Here is a 19,418-nt window from a genome sequence, read left to right as displayed (position 1 = left end):
ATGATTCAGAAGTTTTCCAGAGTAAAACAGAATAAGAAAAATTACGTGAAATGTTTTATTTCTATGTTAAAAAACTAATTTTAAAAACGTATTTTTAATATATACAAACAAGAAAAGGGACCAAATAAAATACAAAACACTCAAAGACACAATAAAGATTTCTGAATAATCTCAGAGACTATTTGAGGACATCACATCACCGAGGGGGGGGGGAAATCCCCAGACACTTCTGTACGTGAGGCAGGGATTTAAACCCTAATCCCCCTGGAAGGCTCCTGCAGACGCACGTTACGCACACACTTGACGCACAATTACACGTTTTCAGACGTACAACAGAGGATAACAACCGCAATGACTGATTTTGTTGCTGCTGGGGGAAAATAATAATTTGTCGCCTGCAGCTCTGCGTCGCGGCGTCTCTCGGGTGAAGAGGTTCAGACTCTGGAGGTTTCGCTCACACCTCAGTTCCCCCTCAAGACAACATATTGAAAAATATCCCCCGTGTGTGTGTGTGTGTGTGTGAAATGGAGAAGGGATAAGATTTAATCTGCATAACCTGAGATTTTTTGAGGCAGAAAGTGCGCAGTGTGTTTTCCATTTGGGGCTCAGACCTGAAAGTCCGCGGTAACCCCGCTGGATTATCTTCTTTAATAATGGGCACCCGAGAGCAGGACGCTGATATCGGGATGAAAGTAATAGATTTTCACTTGCGCAGACATAAAAGCGGGGAGCGGGGCGCGGAGGGCGCTGCTGGTATCGTTGGGAGGCCTCTGGTTGTTTGTGTTTAATGATGGAGCCCTTTGTTGGGGATTCCCACATTTCCTGCCTCTAATCGTATTGATACCCCGGGGCAGGGGGAGGGTGGGGGGACTGGGTCCGGGCTGGGTGGGCTACACGGTACCAGGCTAAAGCTGCAGATGATTTTCCCAAATTCATCACGCATGTCCTCAGATTGGAAACAGCCCCCCCCCACCCCCACCCCCAGTGTGCGCGTTGTGTGGCTCCACGCAAGGAGCAGGGGCGTCAAATCCCCGCGAGGAGCCGAAGGTGAATGTGGCACCGAGGGTTCGATCGTGTGGTGCCACGTGCTGGAGTCAATTCTGAGGGACGGACGGTGACGGAGATAGAAAAGGGCCTGAATGTTTCCTGATGTTATACATTTGCAGATATGGCCTCCAATTATTTATATTGCTGGTAATAAAGCCCCCCCACCCCCAGCCCCAGCCCCCCCACCGTGACAAAGTTTAAGGTGTTTTTCTTCCTCTTCTTATAAAACAGGGCGAATCCACGAGGCCCCTGTTTTTACGCACAGGTTTGAACAACTGTCTCTCACAGAAAGCACCATTGTTAGCGGGTCCTATTTGTTTTGTATCGCGGATGAATGAGTGGGAGGCTGAGCTGCGGCCACCAGGGGCTCGGTGTAATAACATCATCTGGCAGGAACTAAACAGGCCCCGGGGATCTCGCTGGATCACGGCGGATAAATGAAGGTCAGGCTCCGGCGGCTGGATGAAGCCGCGACTGGCTCCTTCAGTTAGAGATGTTTTCTTATCTCAGTGAAAACCTGAAGCCGCTCGCATGATTCAGGGACCGATAATAATGAGAAGAGTGTTTCTCATTGGGAGAGTTTGAAACTGCTTCAAAGGGCTGAGGTTGTTTTCACATCCTCCTCCTCCTCCTCCTCCTCCTCCTCCTCCTCCTCCTCCTCTTCCTCCCTCATCTTGATTCCCTTACAGTCTTGGCAGCGCACTGGACAATAATACAACGTGTAATTTAAGGTATCGTGAATCATAACTGCAAGAAACAAAAGTCAGAGGAGCCAAAACACACATGTGAGACACTTGTGAGCGTTAAACACTGACATCACGTTTATGAGCTGATGAACTGAGCCCGTCACGTGCACGCGCGGATGCAACCTGTTCACTTCACTGTGTGTGTGTGTGTGTGTGTGTGTGTGTGTGTGTGTGTGTGTGTGTGTGTGTGTGTGTGTGTGTGTGTGTGTGTGAGTCTTTTATGAGGAGTGACGGAAGCAGAAGATCAGAGGACCTGTCAATCACAGGAGAGTGGTGAATCTGACCGTTTGGCGACATCTGGTGGTTCTCAGCGGGTGGTGCACTGGCTGGCCCTGAAGTGAAGATCAGTAGAACAACAAATCACAAAATACAACAAATTAACAAGGAAACAATAAGGAAACAATAAGGAAACAATAAAGGAAACAACATGAAGGCAGTAAATAAAAAACACAATAAAGAAGAAAACAAGACAACAGAGAACAATAAAACACAACAGCAAATTAACAAGTGAATAAATCACCAGAATAAATAAGAAAACAATAAGAAAACATGACAGCAAATAACAAAACGCATTTGTCAGCATATTCCTCATAAATAAAAACAATCCAATCAGCGACGAGCTTCTTCCATTGCACCATTTAGGTTAGAAGTTAATTCCTTTGTGTTTTAAGATCCGTTGTGATTTCCACTTCAGGAACATCAGACTGTACCGATAAGAAATCACTGCTCAATAATGACACAACAACAATCTGGAACGTAAACAACGTTCAAAGTGTTTCATCACGACGTCATCAACTCTCTGAAGGTGGATTTAATTGTGGGGACGTTGAATTAGAAGCTAATTGATTAATAATCAGCCGATAGATACGTTAATCTGAGCTGATAAACTGAGTAACTGAGTAAAGTTTGGTTTAAACATCTAAAGTATTGTGTAATTATTCAAACTCTCGTGTTAATCAGGTTCATGTGTGAATATCAGTGTCCATGTGGACATCGTCAGAAAGGAAATTCAGAATATATGTTTGATTCTAATGATGTTTTTTAAGATGACTTTATAACTTTTTTATAACTAAATCACTATCGCTCCTAAACAAAACAATAAATAAAACAAACTAATATTAAACTGGATTTGTGTCAAAAACCTTGTAATTGGTGGAATTTCAGGATGAATTCAACAAGAATAATAATATTTATCTGGTAAAACATGAAGTTGGTTCAACCTTAATGAGGAAAATGTGGCCTATTCATCTCTTTTAACTCTAAAATCAAATTCAGTTCATTCAAATATTAATATTTTGAACAATGAGCTGATGATCCTGGATAAACAACATTATTTTGTTACAGGGGGAGTTTACACAACTTTTTAATGTGAGAGTAAAAACAATTCACAGCAGGAAAATGATCAATTAGTTGATGTAACTGGAATTTATTTAACACCTAAAGTATTCTGCACTAAACTCAACTAAACACGCTCCTCACCTCGTCCAGCAGGTGGCGCTCCTACACCAAATATAAGTTCTTGCTTTCCAAAGAAACTTTCAGTGACATTCATTTCTAAACTTTTGAAGATGTGGACAGACACTCGACTTTATAACCACACACACTTATCCACCTCGGTGCTTTAAGGTTCTGGAGACGTCTCCTCCTCCCAGACATCATCGTGCTGTCAGACCCCTGACTGTTTATAGAGTGTTGGACAAGTAAGACAAGTAAGACACAGAAACACACTGCACTTTGGTGTCAGGACACATCAGAGCTCGGCTGAAAACCTCCTGCCCTCTGCCAGACGCTCTTTGGATCACACAGCGGAGTCTTCCAGCGTTTCTTTATATTAGGACTGACAGCGGCGGTTTGTCTCCAGTGTCGAGTTCACCCCTGAAGTCGGATGAGGCCTGAGGATGGAAGGAATGCACGAGCAGTGTTTCAAAGCCCAGTCAGGGGGTCAGGGAGCTGGCTGCTGCTGCAACAAGTGAGCTCATGAGGCAGGGAGAGTGATGAGAGGAGGTGAGGCTGGGCCTGACGGAGGTGGACGGAGGTGGATTCGATGACACAAGTTGTTGTTGGCGTAATAACAACAAGTCTGACACCTCCTGTCACCCAGCGTTTGGTGAATGTGGGTTTCTCTCTGATGTTGTATATCTTGATCTCACCATGTAAAATACTTTGAGTTTAGACTGCCGCAGCGCCACAGGCGCCTCACAGCATGAAGGTTCAAATCCCGGCTTCGGAGAAAGAGAAATATGAAGAAGCCGACAGGGACTGGTGTGTGTTTGTGTGTGTTTGTGTAACTCAGGCAAATGCATCTATAAAACCAATCCTGCATCTTGTATTAGTGTGTGTGTACATGCAGATCGAACATTTATCAGAACATCAGAGTTGAATTTAGACGTAAAAACATTAATATGATTAAAATGGGTCTTTTTAGTTGATATGAAACCTCCTCTGGAACCAGTTAATGTTATTATTTCAAAAGGAGGTTCATGTATGAGCGTGCATCATGACAACATGTCAGCAAAGTTCAAAATGTACCAATGGAGGCTTTATGAAACTCTTTAAATTGGATCGAAGACGCAGATTGGCGTTAAGTTAATTGGAGAATCTTAATTGGCTGTTCACGCCCTGCTCACTTCTCTTTTCTCCGTCCTGCTGCCTCAGACTTATACAAAACGCATGTAGTGTTAATGACATCATGTCAAAAAGGAGCCGTTACAGAGAAGTGCATGTGATGTGCATGTTCAGACGAGGATCTGAGAAAGGAGAAGATCTGAGAGCTGCTGGGACGCGAGATGCACAGAGTCGTGGGCGATGATGCTGAGCTGCAGCCACACACTTTCTTTCATGAGGCCGCTCCCATGTCTGGATGTAAGAGATCTCGGAGGTCGAAAGGGGCGAGACCACCTGGTTTTAGTAAGAACTGAACTTTAAGATGGTTTTTTTCTTCGACTGAAACCTCAGAAAACCAAACTTCTCCTCTTACTGAGCACAAATCTCCTCGCAGCTGCAAAAATCTTCCAGGTTTACTGAGCGAGATGTTCACACGCACACACAGAATCACTCTGAAGGTGCTGGAACATTTGTCAGAACTGCTGCTGTGGCACAAAGGCGCCGCAGTAAATTACTCCCTGACATCTGAAGCAAGTGGTTGGGTCACATGCTCTCTCGTGGGGGGAGAGGGGCCACACGGCAACTGGTCCCAGGACGCCCGGGGGGTCACGACCTCTGGGGGCTGCAGTGTGTATTTAGAGGTCAGGCTGCTACAGCGAGGGCCCGGTGTTCTCCCAGCTCCGGCCCCTTCCTCGGCCATCGGCACCCGACTGACAGACACACACATGTGCACGAGGGGATTTGTAGATGAATGAGTGTGTTTTTTATTATTTTATTACCTCCATCAGGGAGGTTTGGTTTCCAGTCGAGTTATTTTAGCAGGATTAAGCAAAAACTACTTGATGGAAACTTCGAAGGATGTTGAACCGTTCAGGGACAAAACCCATTAAAAGTTGGGGCAGATCCGGATCAGGGGTCAGATCCAGATATTTATGAGTTTGGTGCAGATCCAAATAAAATGACTGATCTAGTGAATTTAAAATGTGGTGAGTTTCAAACGACAAAGCTCTAAGTTTTCTGTTTATTTAGTTTTTCTTGTACATGATCTGGTTGAAATAATCTTGTAATTTGGGACGTGTGTTAATGTGGTTTGAAAAATCTCAAAACATATATTAACATGACATATTATCATCTTTATATCTTATACATATTTAGTCTGCATGTGCACACACACTAATACACGATGCACGCTGCTGGATAAATCCTACAGACATGGTTTTATAAATATATATTCTTTAAGTTTTACACATTCACGGAAACACAAGCTCACACCAGCCGCACTCGGCCACCTGAGATTTCTGTTTCTCCAAAGAGGAACCAGGATTCAAACCTTCTTAAAGCTTTAAAGGTAATAGAAATAAAACCAACTAAAGAAACAGATAAATCCTGCAGGACAGTTTGCTGCAGGACAGTTTGCTGCAGGACAGTTTGCTGCAGGACAGTTTGCTGCAGGACAGTTTGCTGCAGGACAGTTTGCTGCAGGACAGTTTGCTGCAGGACAGTTTGCTGCAGGACGTCCACCGACACTCGAGCTCGCACCGGTCCCCCCTCGGACACCTGATCCCGACGCCCTCAGCTGTGATTCTAAACACATTCCAGGGGTGATTCCCACCGGACAAGTTCCACGCTGACAGATACATTCCTGCACTGACATGCCGTCCACACACCCACCTGGTCCCTGTGAGCTGCCACATGCTCTGGAGGCTCCACTGTCCCCGCTCCGTGACCCCTCCGACCTCTGACAGCCGCCGCAGCACAGGCGCAGAGACGATTGATTGAGACACATAATAGATTTGTTTCATTTGTGGTGGACGCTGTGCCCTCTCTGCTGGTTTTTCCACTGCTAATGTCTGGAGAATGTATTTTTGTTGGCGCGAGACTGTTTTCTCTGGAGAAGTGAAGCCGTGCAGGATGACAGGCGGCGGAAGGTTCCAGTTCTTCATTCTCGCTCCGCGGCACGAACCCACAGGCACAGTGCTGCACCGAACTCATCATCTGGGGGCAGGATGTGCAGGTTATGTGGACAATGTGCACGTTGCTCCAGATCAGTTGTTGACAGACGAATGTGAGTAAATTCGAACAGAAGGGAAACAGCTCTTCAGTAGGGTCGGTGTCACGAAGCAATATTGAACTTAATGTCTTCAAGACTCAACAAACTTCACTACGAACTTCAGATTTGTGGATTTGAGACTTCCTAGCACAAACCCTGTGTTGGTTTTGGAGAAGACGAAGTATCAAAAGGTCAAATTGTGTTACTTCTGCTGATGTGACACTGAGGTGACACATCTAAGTCTGAAAAGGCCGCCGGTCCTGTATAAGTTTAAAAAACGATGATGTCGACACTCACAACTGCTGCTGACGAAGAAAACAACCATCATCAGCCCCGGGTTCCAGGGTTGGACACAACATGGATAATTAACTGGAAGCGTATCTGACCCCGTTTGCTCTTGCTAAATTCTGTGTTCACAACAATGCATCATGTTTTCCTCTGACTGCGACTCACAGGTGTATCCACCCGTCAGCCTGACATCACCATCTCAAGCAGGAACAAAGGGCGGGCAGGTTCTGACAAGTCCTGCATGTTGGAGTCAGGACTTAATGTCGTGTACGGGAACATTTCATCAGGGAAGAAAAGGATTTCTGATCAGCTATGACAGAGTATCGATGACTGTATCGGCGTGAACGTGGGAAAAGTGCTGAGCTGGGAAATGACCAACGAGACGACGAGAACATTTCCCAAAGGCTCCAGAGTCCGAGCTTATTGATGAGCCAAAGAAAACAGGAACCAACGAGACGACTTCCTGTCCGAACTGTCTTTGCCTCCTGGCGTCCGAACTGATTTTCTATTTTCTAAATGATTAAATCTTTATTGCTGTTGACTTCACTTGACAGTTTCACAGTCGAGCACCGGGAGGGAAAGTGAGAGTGAAATACAACGAGCTGTGTGTGAGGTGTTGGTCTAAAAAGGAGAAGTGATGTTTCATAACACAATGAGGTGAATGCAAATTCACAACTTTAAAACAAAGTTCAGATTAAAGGTGTGGACTACTGAAGGTTTATCAGAAAGGTTTATTTAAACGGCTCATTACACAGATGAAAAGCACATTTTGTGTTATTTAGCAGAACAATTTAAATATATAATAAACAGGATTAATGTTATCTTGAATGTTTTTTAGGATTTCACTGGTATTTCACCTGCACCACTAACACGACTCTCACCAGTTTCAGTTGTACCTTGTCCTAAAGTAAGATCAGGAGCTGCACGTTGAGTCAACACTCGTCTGACAAGCTGCGTGATTAAAAGCCTCATAATGTTTATTACACAGCTGCTAAAATACACAACGTGAACACAACTGATATCACATCCAGCCAATGTGTGTTTAGTGGGATATTTATGGCACAAGCGGAGCCACAGTAACACAATCAATGGCACCAATATTCTGATATTAACCCGATAAAGCCAACAGGTCAGAGTCATCATCAGATTATGCTCTGTGACATATGGACATATGGATTATTCTATTAACAACTAAACACACAATAATCAAAGTAATGTCTTATTCAGTAGAAGGTCAATATCTGGATATTTATGTCCATGTAAACGTGATCAGTGTCACATTAAACCTGTTTGATCCTGGATCCAAACAGGTTTATAATCACATGTAATATACATTTCAAGTTTAATCTGTAAAACTAATGAGCTGAAACCATCGACATGCTGAGATCTGGACGTTTTCCATCTTTTAATTCTACTTCAATCTGTGTATTACTCTGTTTCATTGTGTATGTACATGCTGTGCAGACCTACATGTGTCTGCTTTGCCCTTTTAATCCCTTTGCAGCGTCGGCCCCATTTTCCTCCTGCACCCGGCACCGCGTCCAGGACACGTGTTCCCAGAACAATGAAGACATTGAGTGGAGCCATCATCCCCCTGCACCCCTGGTACCCATAAATCTTCCCCGAGGTTCAGAGGAGAAAATTCCTGCAGACGCACTGGACCTCACGCTCGTCTGATCTGACCGGGTTGGGCAGACACACACATACACACACACACACACACAAATGCACACACACAAATGCACGCACAATAATATGTCATTATGCAGGTGCATAACCTGATAAACCTGGTTAAAAACAGGAAACTATGTTTGCTTGTCAGATGAAACGATGAGGTTAATAATGAGGTTTCCTGAAATGTCTCAAAACCCGTCATCACCTCAATCATCTCAATTTCAGGACTTAAAATGTTAATTTCATGTAATATGAGTAAATAAAAAGTCTCACACACCAAGTTTGCTTGATATCCTGATGATTTTACACGATGATATCTCTGGAAACTTGAACCAAGAAGAAACAACGACCACGAAGCGTTGATGTTGGACCAAAGGTTGACGATAAAGACGTCAGGCAGGAGCTGAACGATCTTAGAGGACGTGATGAGATTCACACTGTGTGAAGCTGTCCACTTCGCTCAAACGGTCACGGAGTAAAACGGGGTTTTACCGAGCAGCTCTTAAGTGGTGAAAGTCACAAATCAATCCAGACTACACACACACACACACACACACACACACAGCGCTTGGCAGCAAAGCCTCAATCACACGATACAGAAATCCCTCACAAGCTGAACAAGCTCCACGATCTGCACTGAATTCTTTCTTTTGTGCAACTCGAGCTTTGTGCAGAGCCTCTTTAAGCAGAGTCATGTGAAAGGGAAGTAAAACAGGCTCCGAGTTCAAATAAACCAAATCTGCTTGAAGTCTATAAATCACCTACAGTTTGTCAATGCACAGTATTTTCCTCTGACCTCAGTTCAGTGACTTTTAAATCCCGGTCGTCTTTTCAAAGGTCCTCACTTGTCAAGATAAAACTCTTCTGAACAAAAGAAAATTCGCTGGCACAACTTTTCCTCAGAAACTTTCGGAGTCTGAGTCAGCCTCAAAACTCTAAAAAATCGTGTGGGTGAAGGAAGGAGCTGCACATGTTGTGTGTCATTGTGTGAGTCTGCACATGTGAGTGAGGTGGCTGTGATTAGAGGGTGGCACTGCACTGTTCCCTCCAGGCCAGTGCGCCCTGTTATTTTCCCCTCGTCAGCCCGTGCTCTCAACTGGGAGGGTGGGTCCGTGACCTCCCTCCCACGCACAACCACGGGAGAGGGAGGCGCCCGCTTCACACAAGCCTCTTTGGTGACCACAGGAGAGTTCACAGGAGCCCCCCGCGTCGTGGAGAAGAGCTTATCACTGAGCTGCATCCTCCACTCTCTCCTCCTCACTGTCAACAGACTCCAGCTCCATCTGGACTCACGGGAGTCGTCAGGAGTGATGCGGCGACGCAGAGGTCACGGCAAACTTTCAAGGATTTGTGCCGCATTCCCTTTAACTGTTACAACTGCAATAAGTAAAGAGACCAAAGCCTAATTCGTGCATCTTCATTGAATCTGCGCCGTAGCTCCGACGTAGCCTAAGTGTAGACGTGCACCTCCCCAAGGTACAGACCATCTCCTCCAGCGTCTTTCTCTTCTTCGTTGCAGTTCTTTAAGAATCAGTAATTGCTCTTCAACACCGATCAGCTCCAACTTGACGACACTCGCCAAGTAAACACAGACGCCAGAGAATTTGTAAATAAGCGAACCGGAAACTCTAGCTGCTGTCAGACATGCAGTGAACTCCGGAGAATCTCCTGACATCATGTGGAGGATGCGATGTGAGTGAGAGGCTCCGGACTTTCTGCGGAGTTTCTCCAGAGGATTCCTCACAAGCGTGTTGATGTTGTTTTTAACACACGACAAACAAGTAACTCAGTAAGAGAGCTTTGGGTGATAAGGGCCGAATTAATACATCACGTCCTGCCTCCTACATGCTGCACCCCCCTCCTCACCTGAACGCTCCAGAGATGTCTGTGTTGTTTTTGAAAGTCCAGACTGAACTCTGTGCTCATCTTCCAGAGTTCATGTCTGAGGACGGCTTAACTAAGTCTCCCCCTCCCTCCCTCAACAGAAACCCTGAAAGGACGGCACCAGCGTGGAGCCATGTTTAGCCGGGTCGCCCTCTAAAGACTCAGGGAACCGTCTCACGGAGGGAGCAGGGGGGAAAAAAACAACAACAGTAATAAAAAGGCCATTGTGATGCACACAGTGGAGCCAGTTTAAAGTTTGGGTTCATTGAGCTTTTAAATGGAGTCAGAAGAACAAACTGGACAGTGGAGGGACTCAAGCTCAACAGCAGCACAATGACTGGCGTGACGCTGGAGTTCCGCTGGCTGCACTTGGCGCTCTGATGCCTCCACGGGACAACAACCCCCCCTCCCCCGACTACCAACGGTCTTTTGATCGGAACTAGAACCACAGAGTCCGGACGGACAGGAGAACGAGTTTAGACTGAACACAACAATGCACAGGACGTTATAACGATTTAAACACATACAGTAGTTTGCAGGTTTTTATCATTGTAGTGTAATGTTGCTTCCTCGCTATATAACCTACATTTAAAATAAAATCTCTCTTATAGTGTCGTTGGCACAAAAACAACCTTTTCCATCACTTCATATTAAAATTACATATTTTAATAAAGAAGATGGGTTTTTCCCATTCAATCTAAATGTGGTTTAGGAAAATATGACCCACTTCTCTTTATTTCTGAAAAGTGATAAAAGCCCGAGTCAGCTCTGATTCCATCCAACATGAATTCAGACGTGGACCCCACAGGCCGACCACACATTCCTGCCCCAGCAGTTCCCAGACTCCCTCTGCAACTGTAAAACATCACAGGAAAGAAAACTACGAGCCAGAAAACACCAACACTTGAAAAAATGATCTTCCCACTCGTCCGTCTGGGGGAGACAATAAACGAGCTTTTGGGGAAATGAGGATGACACATGAGAATGTTTATTCTTTCGAAGAGGCGTCCTGCATGAAGCCTGAGTTTCTGCTTCTGGTATTTCACACACACACAAACACACACACACACACACATGTGACAGCAGAGAAAGAGAAAAGAAAGACTGATACTAAAACAAAATGAAACACACACACAAGAGGAAAAACAACAGTGGGCGTCAGGCTTCAAATACAAACCACAGAGAAGCACACGTCTGTCTGCTGCCTTGGAGAATTGTGGTTGAAAGTGGGTACATGACTCAAGCTGATCAACACCTATCTGGGTCAAACCTCTGCTCGCTGCTCGCGTCCCCACAGTGTCTGCAAACCAGCCCCTGAACACAAGGGGGGGGGGGGGATTCATGCCATTAAAGCAGCTTTCAGACGAGCACCGAACTCCGCAGACAGACTTTCTCCGCCTGGAACTCCGAGTGTAATATCAGTAGAACTCCAGGAGATTCTGATGTGAAAAGAAAGCAGAGGATCCTTTAACCCTAAAGTTAAAAAACACAAATAACCTCGCTGTCTTTTCTAATTAGCTCAAAGTTCTCCCCGGTGCCACGTTTCCATCAGAGCCGATTAAAACCTGCGTCCATTTGAACCGGGACTGATTAACAATTCAATCTTTTGCAGACAGAAGCCAGATGTTCGCAGCTGTCAGTGGGGTTTTTTTGAACAGTGGAAAAGGGGCTTTTTTGTTCTTAATCTCACAATGGTAAAGAAAGTGAAAAACAAATCTCGGTTAAACAAGAAAGTCCTGAACAAACAGCACCTGGAGGTCGTTACTGTCAGTTTCGGGTACAAGTCCTTTTCTAACAGGGATTCATCGCTGTCTGTCTCTTCTGAGCTGTCAGGAATCCATCAGCTTCCCTCCGTGTGCCGTGGGGCCCCCTGCAGGCAGCGGCTCAGAATGCAGTCCGTCGAGGTTGAGCTCGAGGTATTTATGGGATGTTTTTATAAAGGAGGAAACATGGGGGGGCTGTTCACATCAGGAGCAGAGAGACGCTGGGAACCCGAAACACAGTTACATCACTTCAACAAAGGAGAACTTCACAGAGCCAGTGAGCACTTTTCATGTTTTGATGCCGTTCAGACCCGTGTTCTGTTTCTCGTCCAACATGTCGCTGTTCCCTCACTGTTCCCTCGTATAAAGACCCCCCGTAAGTCGGTATTAATCAAGCTCAGCTTATTTAAAAGGAGCAGGAGGGAGGGCCGCTCTCCTCCTGCCGTGTTATACAAGCCGTGATTAACTGTGACAGAAGACAGAAGAGGGGCTAGCGGGGAGGCAAGGGGGCTCTGTTCACCAGGAGAAACACGACTTGTTTGTAGTTGGCTGACTTTATCTTATCAGGAATCACACGCTCTGTTTAGTGTCTCCTTCCAGAAGATGCAGAGAACAGGTTTACAGTGTTAGGTGGAACTCCACAGCTCTGCAGGCTCATACCTGTTTGTTCTAATGTGATCCTGACACTGTGATTCTCGATCTGAGCCGCTGGTGCCTCAGGTGCCAGGAGGAGAGATTGATGAGCGAGTCAATTAAAAGTAATGGACAAACAATAAATAGGTGTTTCTGCCAAACTAACGTCTTCCTGCATGTTTGAGCCTCTCGTCCTTATGCAAATTTGAGTCAATGAAACTGGGATTTTCTTTACAGATGCTTTCTGAACAGCAGTTTTTAAGAAATTGTCCGGGAAACAATGACGTTGCAGTTTACATCACAATGCAGGGGACAAGGCCTCAAAGTGGCAATAGACCATTTGTTTGCTTATTAATTGAGCAAAACAACTTGTGTTACTTTAGTGAAACTTATTACATCATTAATAATAAGTAACGCGTAGTAATGGTTATAGAACGATGACACCATCGAGGTACAAGCCTCCCTTTCACCTCATCATTCTGTCAGACACAAGGTAAAGAATATCCTGGGGAAATGACGGACAAAGGAAATGTGTCTTTCACAGCGAAACCAAAACAGAAAGAGGAGAACACTGGTTTTCCCCGGTAGATACGTGTAGCTTCCCCCAGGTAATGGAAACGGTGAAATATGCAGAAAGTGATGGAGCAGACGAGCGTTTGAGGTTTCGTTCATACAAACAATGACACACATCTGTGGCAGAAACATCAGCTGCAAGAAATGACCTCAGTGACACAAGGCCTGACGTCAGTGCCAGTTGAGCTGGGAACCACAGTCACCGCAGTGTGTCTCTGCTCAGTGTGTCTCTGCAGGGTTCGTCCTCACAAGCACGGAAAAGGTAAAGCTGGGTATTAGCTCCGTTATATTTATTCCTTTACACGTATAGTTTAAAACTCCAACAGGAGGTTATACTGTGATTAAGACGTATACGTGTTCACATAATGAGACTTAGGTTCTTTACGTCTTGATTCCGTTATTGCTTGTTCCAGGTTAAAGTTAATCAGATCAGGTTGATATCAGAATAAGACCAATGAGAGGCGTGTTGAGGGATTCCTCAGGGCTCCGACTCCGGGCGGTGAACAAGGACATGTTTCATAATATTTTCTAGAAAAAAGCCGAGCAGCCGGAGAGACGGTGCAGAGGACAAAGGAAAGTCAGTGAGAGTCAGTGAAAGTACAGTTTGTACAAGAAGAGAGTTGCGGCCTCTTGTTCCCGTCTCCATGGTGCTGCAGAGTGTTTTCACCAGACCTGGCCCTGTGCCTACGCAAACACCCCCACACCCAGACCGTGACTCCCCATGACCCCTCAACCCTTCCACTAACCCCCCCAGATGTCACACAAGACCACAGCTGCATCCCAGAGTCTGAGGGGAGAGAGAGGGCGAAGGTCCGAGGAGGGCGCTTCTTCCTCTTTTAGATCACGGGGAGGATCTTCAGAATAATTCATCTGCCTCTAAGTGCCGCGTTTCGGTCTTATCGCCCCTTTTTTCCTCAAACTGCGTCTGACACAGGGGCTGGATGGAGTTTGTCTCTGCAGCTGGGAGGTCGGCTTCCCTCTGGGACAATGTGAGGATATGAGTGTTTGATGACAGCTCGTGATAAGGAGCTCCGTGTGTGTGTTGTGTGTGTGTGTGTGGGGGGTGTGTTGGGTACAAGGGCAGCCAGACTCTCTTTCACTGCCACTGTCTTTCAGGCCTTGGAATTTTATTTCTAAACATCTTTCTTGTGTTTAATAAATCATCGAATCATCTACTTATTGTTCAGCTGATACTCAACTGCTGTTCTCTGTTATAAACTTGTTTTACTTGTCGTATAAGATCCTTGCATGATCACATTGTAATTCACTAGTAACTTAAAACATAATATGTGTATCCAGACATGAATATATATATAATATCAGTCCAAATCAGTGCATTCATTTTTATTAATTTGAGTATTTTTATCTTTTGGGCCTGAAAAAGTATCGCAAGATAAAATCAAATCAAATCAAATCCTTTATTAGTCCCACTTTGATGTGATAGAAAGAATAGAAACGTAAATAAAAGTAATAAATAAGTAAAATATAATATAAATGCAAGGAAATATAAATATTATACGATGTAAATATAGACATAGATTGCACATGAGAGGTTTAATGCATAGATAGAAAATGAGTATTGCACATTTTCACTATTCATGAATGTGCACAAATCTTTCAAGGACGATTCCGTGAGTCGAAGCTGCAGCAGGAAGTCGCGTGTACGATGACAATGAAAAGGTGAGTTTACAGTTTGTCTATGTTTCCTCTGCTGCTCCGCAGGACGGATTAAGTCTGTTATGTTTTCAGATTTCAGCGATTACAGGGATGAACATTGTTTTACCAGAAACACACCGATGGTTGAAGTTCCTACGGATCAGCTGGATCCTGTGTGACCCTCCAGAGAGTCACAGCTCAAGAAATCCCTAAATCCAGAGCCTGGTTGATCCTGGTGTGCCACACTGACCTTTGGGGTCAGAGGCAACAACAAGGGACAGAAATAGCTCAGGTTGCACAGCTGAACGTGAGAGAATAAACGGTTTCCTGTTTTGTTGGGCTCCTTCTCTTTGTGCCTCTCTCACTTTGAAAAAAGACGCCCTCCCTCCCACGTGATGACGGACGGGACTGCGTCACACAACTGAGCAAATGGCTTTCACAGTCACAGCACAATCTGTTGTTTGGACACAAACTGAAAACACAGCCGTACACTGGCAGTTAGAGGGAGTTTCTCTGCGAGGACTTCTCTCTCTCCTGGTTGACCTCAGCCCACAGGTTTGCAAACTCACTGGATGTGTGGTTTCTGCGCCCAAACGCCATGAATCCACAAGTCGGGTGCATCGCTGCCACGACTGTGACTCAATCCGCACGGACGACGGGGCAGTTTACGGTAATGTACCTGCCCCGTTTCCCGTGCAATCACAGGAAGGGAAGCGGACTCATCCGTGGTCAGCGAGGCCATGTGTTTCCTGACCCGCTTTCAATAATTAGCAAACACGCATCCTCCTGCAGGCACCTATCTGCTCCCTGAGCCCACATCAAGGCCTCGGACTGTCCTCGGAACAATGGGCTCAGGAATCCCTCTCTCCGCTCTCCAAGTCATTTAGATAACTGTATCTCTGCGTCTAGACACACGGGACACGTCGCTGGTATCACTCGTTGAAACAATGCCGTGTTAATTGCTATTAGAGTGACCCTGGGCAACACAACAAACACCGAGCAGAGACGGGGAATTCGAACATTGTTTCGGAGAAGTTGCAGATCGACCCCCTGATTGCCGGTGTTTGCTCGGAGATGAGAACCCACGTGTGTTTGTCGGAGGTAGAACATTTACATATTCCAATGCGAAGGACGTAGGAGAGAAAGAGAAACACAAAAAAACACTATTCCTGATGCCAGCTCTCGTCATAAGGGGATTTTTTTAGTATCAGCGCCAGAATCTGGCGGGTCAAGAGACACCCACGACATTCCAGACCTTCACAGTGAGAGCGAAACTATAGTAAGTAATGACTTCCTGAGAAAATGCATCGCAAGAACTGTTACCACTTCCCTTCATTTCCCGTCTCATCTTTCATGTTGGACTCGTGAGGATCCCAGAGGACATTGTGCAAAGTCCCAGGCCCACCAGCGGGTTTTTTTTTCTGTCATAATTGGCTGAACACTTTGGAGCGAGGAGAGCAGAGCGAGGCAGGAAGAGGAGGGAGGAGGTTTCAAAGTGGGCCCTCGGTGAAGAATGGGTATTTTCCAGTCGTGTTGTGCCGGCTGGGTAATTCTGAGGTCCTGTGCTTTACTAGAATCCTGTGCAAAGTGAGAACCCTCATGTGGCTCACCACCCATTACGTCTACCGCCGTCTTGACACAAACCAGCTGATAGAACAGGGAAGGAAAAAGTGTGGAATTTAGGCAAAAGTTCATATCTTCTCGTTTGGATTTGGGCTTTTTATAACGTCTAGTAAAATGGAAAGAGACGGAGACAACGTAAAATGTTGTGCTGCAGTGGGAAGACGTGCAAAGATACAGTAAAGTTGGAGGTTCCTTACATCTACCAACTAAATCTGTCTGTCTGTGGAACGAATATCTCACGAACCGTTCGTCTTTTCACCTTCACTCTTGGAATGTGTATTCTTAGTGACCCGGGGAAAATGCAGTTTCGAATTTTATGCGACACATGATTTCCATCATGGCAGCAACATTCATAGAATCACTACCTCTTTAGCGATTTGCCTACAAAGTAAAAGCACAATGTTTTGTTGCTATAATGCTTTTTTATCAAGTTGAGCCCTATTAAATGCGCTGCCAACGTGGAATGTGTAAAAAAAGAGAAACAGCATTAAAGTAAACCCTTCAAACTTCAAATTGAGTAAAAATAAGATCCGGACGCACAACGACTTCATTGCAGATAAACCAGGCAGGATGAACACAAACGTTTTCTCACTTCATTCTGCACCGTGGACTGTTTATAAAAAGTGTTTGAGGAGAAGAAGGAATCAATCTGAAGCAGCTGCGGAGCATCAACACAGGTTTATGTTGCAGGTTGAGAATGGTCACTGCACTGATTTGCATTAAAAGAGGAAGTTTCCTGCAGTGAAACCAGCGACCGCCCCTTCAACATCCCAGCACGCCTCCGCTGGGATTCTATATTTATTGTCATGCCTCCTACGCAGTAAATCTTATGTATATAAACGATAAATGTAGATTTCCATCAATCATGCACATGCTATATATAGCCGTGGAGAGCAGAGCACATTGTGATGCAACGTGCTGACCACATGTGGACCAGGATAACAACGACCTGAACACAGTGAAGTCATGGGAAACAAAACACACACACACACACACACCTCAGACTGAAACTGAGAGAGAAGAGACAAGAGGCCGAGGTGTTTACTCACTTTAACGTTTTTATTACATTTATATTAAAGCTTCATTAAAGATTAAAGAAACGATGGAGGGAGGGGGGAGTCATGTTCTATAAAAAGAGGTTCAAGCACCCTACTGGCTTTCAGCTGCGTTTATTTAATGTCATGTTCAGCAAAGGGAAAAATGAAAAGATTGACATTACCCCCCCCCCCCTTCGCTGTCAAACTGTGAGACTGGTTGGACAGCACGGTTACGACCTCTTTATAAACCTGCCAGGCGATAAAGAAAACAGAGGAAAAAGGAAAAGCATGTTTAAAATGGCCAAAGAAGGCCAGAGTCGTATGGTGTGTGTGTGTGTGTGTGTGTGTGTGTGTGTGTGTGTGTGTGTGTGTGTGTGTGTGTGTGTGTGTGTGTGTGTGTGTGTGTGTGTGTGTGTGTGTGTGTGTGTGTGTGTGTGTGTCTGTGTGTGTGAGACAACCTGAACAAACATGGAGGAGGGAACAGAGAGCACCTTCTTTAACATCTGAGATATGTGAGATTTGTTATTAATAGTATTTTAGTATTTGTTTTGGCAAATTCCTCTTTCCTGTGGCCTGTTGGAACAGATACCTTGGTGCCAAGTTTTCATTTTGTCCAAGAGGTTTTGACATTATCAGTTACTGACTCTTTGACTGTTCACATCTTCGTCACTATTTCCAGCTGAGATCTCTGGAGCACCAGGGACGGAGCCGGGAGCTGTGAAGGGATTTTGATGTAATAACAGCGTAATATAATATCTGTGTTTATCACATGAAGCAAACTGGCTCTGAAAATCTGTTTTTCCCACACACATGACCAAGGTGAAAGGAGGAGCTGCAAACCACAGACCTCTTGAAATGACTTTTTACTGTTTTATCATCGTTCCATCTATTTTGTCTGGTCACATCTAGAAAGACTGGAGGAGTTGCCTGGTGAGATGTAAGAGTGACACTGTAAAGACACTTTTCCACTGGTCATAAAACCCACAAATATCCACTAACATCTGGAGTTTGTCTGCATTGTGAATGGGTTCGATCATCGTTCTGTCCAAGGTCAAAAGACTCCTCGGTAGACGCAGGGGTTTTATCGGCGCCGATCAGCGGCGATGGAAACGCGACACCCGGGTGAATTTGGGCGAGACGACGAGGTGAGAGAGCGTCTTGGTGCATTCGTGACTTTCGAAAACATGATGCAACAGAAACGCAATCTTCTCCACTGACAGCGGGAGAAGGGTGGAAACAAGAGGAGTGGTCCAGTCCCCGTTCCCGAAGACAAAACAGCTGAACTGGGAACATTCAGTACATTTTACTGCTGAACTGCAGGAAACTGGTTTTCATGTGAAAAGCTCTGAACATGATGGACAAGAGAGGAAATACGCAAGAATAACAGGAAACCTTGACGTGATAATGCCGAGTGTTTAGTGACCCGCAGGCATAAAGATTCACAGGTCAGGAAAGATTTGTATCCTTGCCCCCTGGTCCGATTACACTGTGATATTATCTTATCGGAGATATAAAGAGATCCGGAGGGAAAAGAGGTTGTTTTCCACTTTTTAAAAAGGTTCTCACGGCTCAAAGTTCAGGTTACGTAATAAACTGGTTATTTAGCTTCACCCTCATGCAGCTTTTCTAAAACAAACAGATGACGCGGCTCATTATTTAGGAGATTCCGGCATCTTAAACAGCAGTAACTCAAAGTGAGAGCTGCATTATCAGACTACGTCTTTGTCTGAGGCCCCCGAGCGCTGCAGGGAAAAGACGTTCACACATTTCTAGAGACACGAGTGAGAAGACAAGTGAAGGGACGAAGTGTGATGTTCTGTGGTGAATCACCTGCTCCACC

Source organism: Hippoglossus stenolepis, chromosome 16 (genome assembly GCF_022539355.2).
Source record: "Hippoglossus stenolepis isolate QCI-W04-F060 chromosome 16, HSTE1.2, whole genome shotgun sequence".
Lineage (NCBI taxonomy): Eukaryota > Metazoa > Chordata > Actinopteri > Pleuronectiformes > Pleuronectidae > Hippoglossus > Hippoglossus stenolepis.
Note: the sequence above shows the minus strand (reverse complement) of the source record.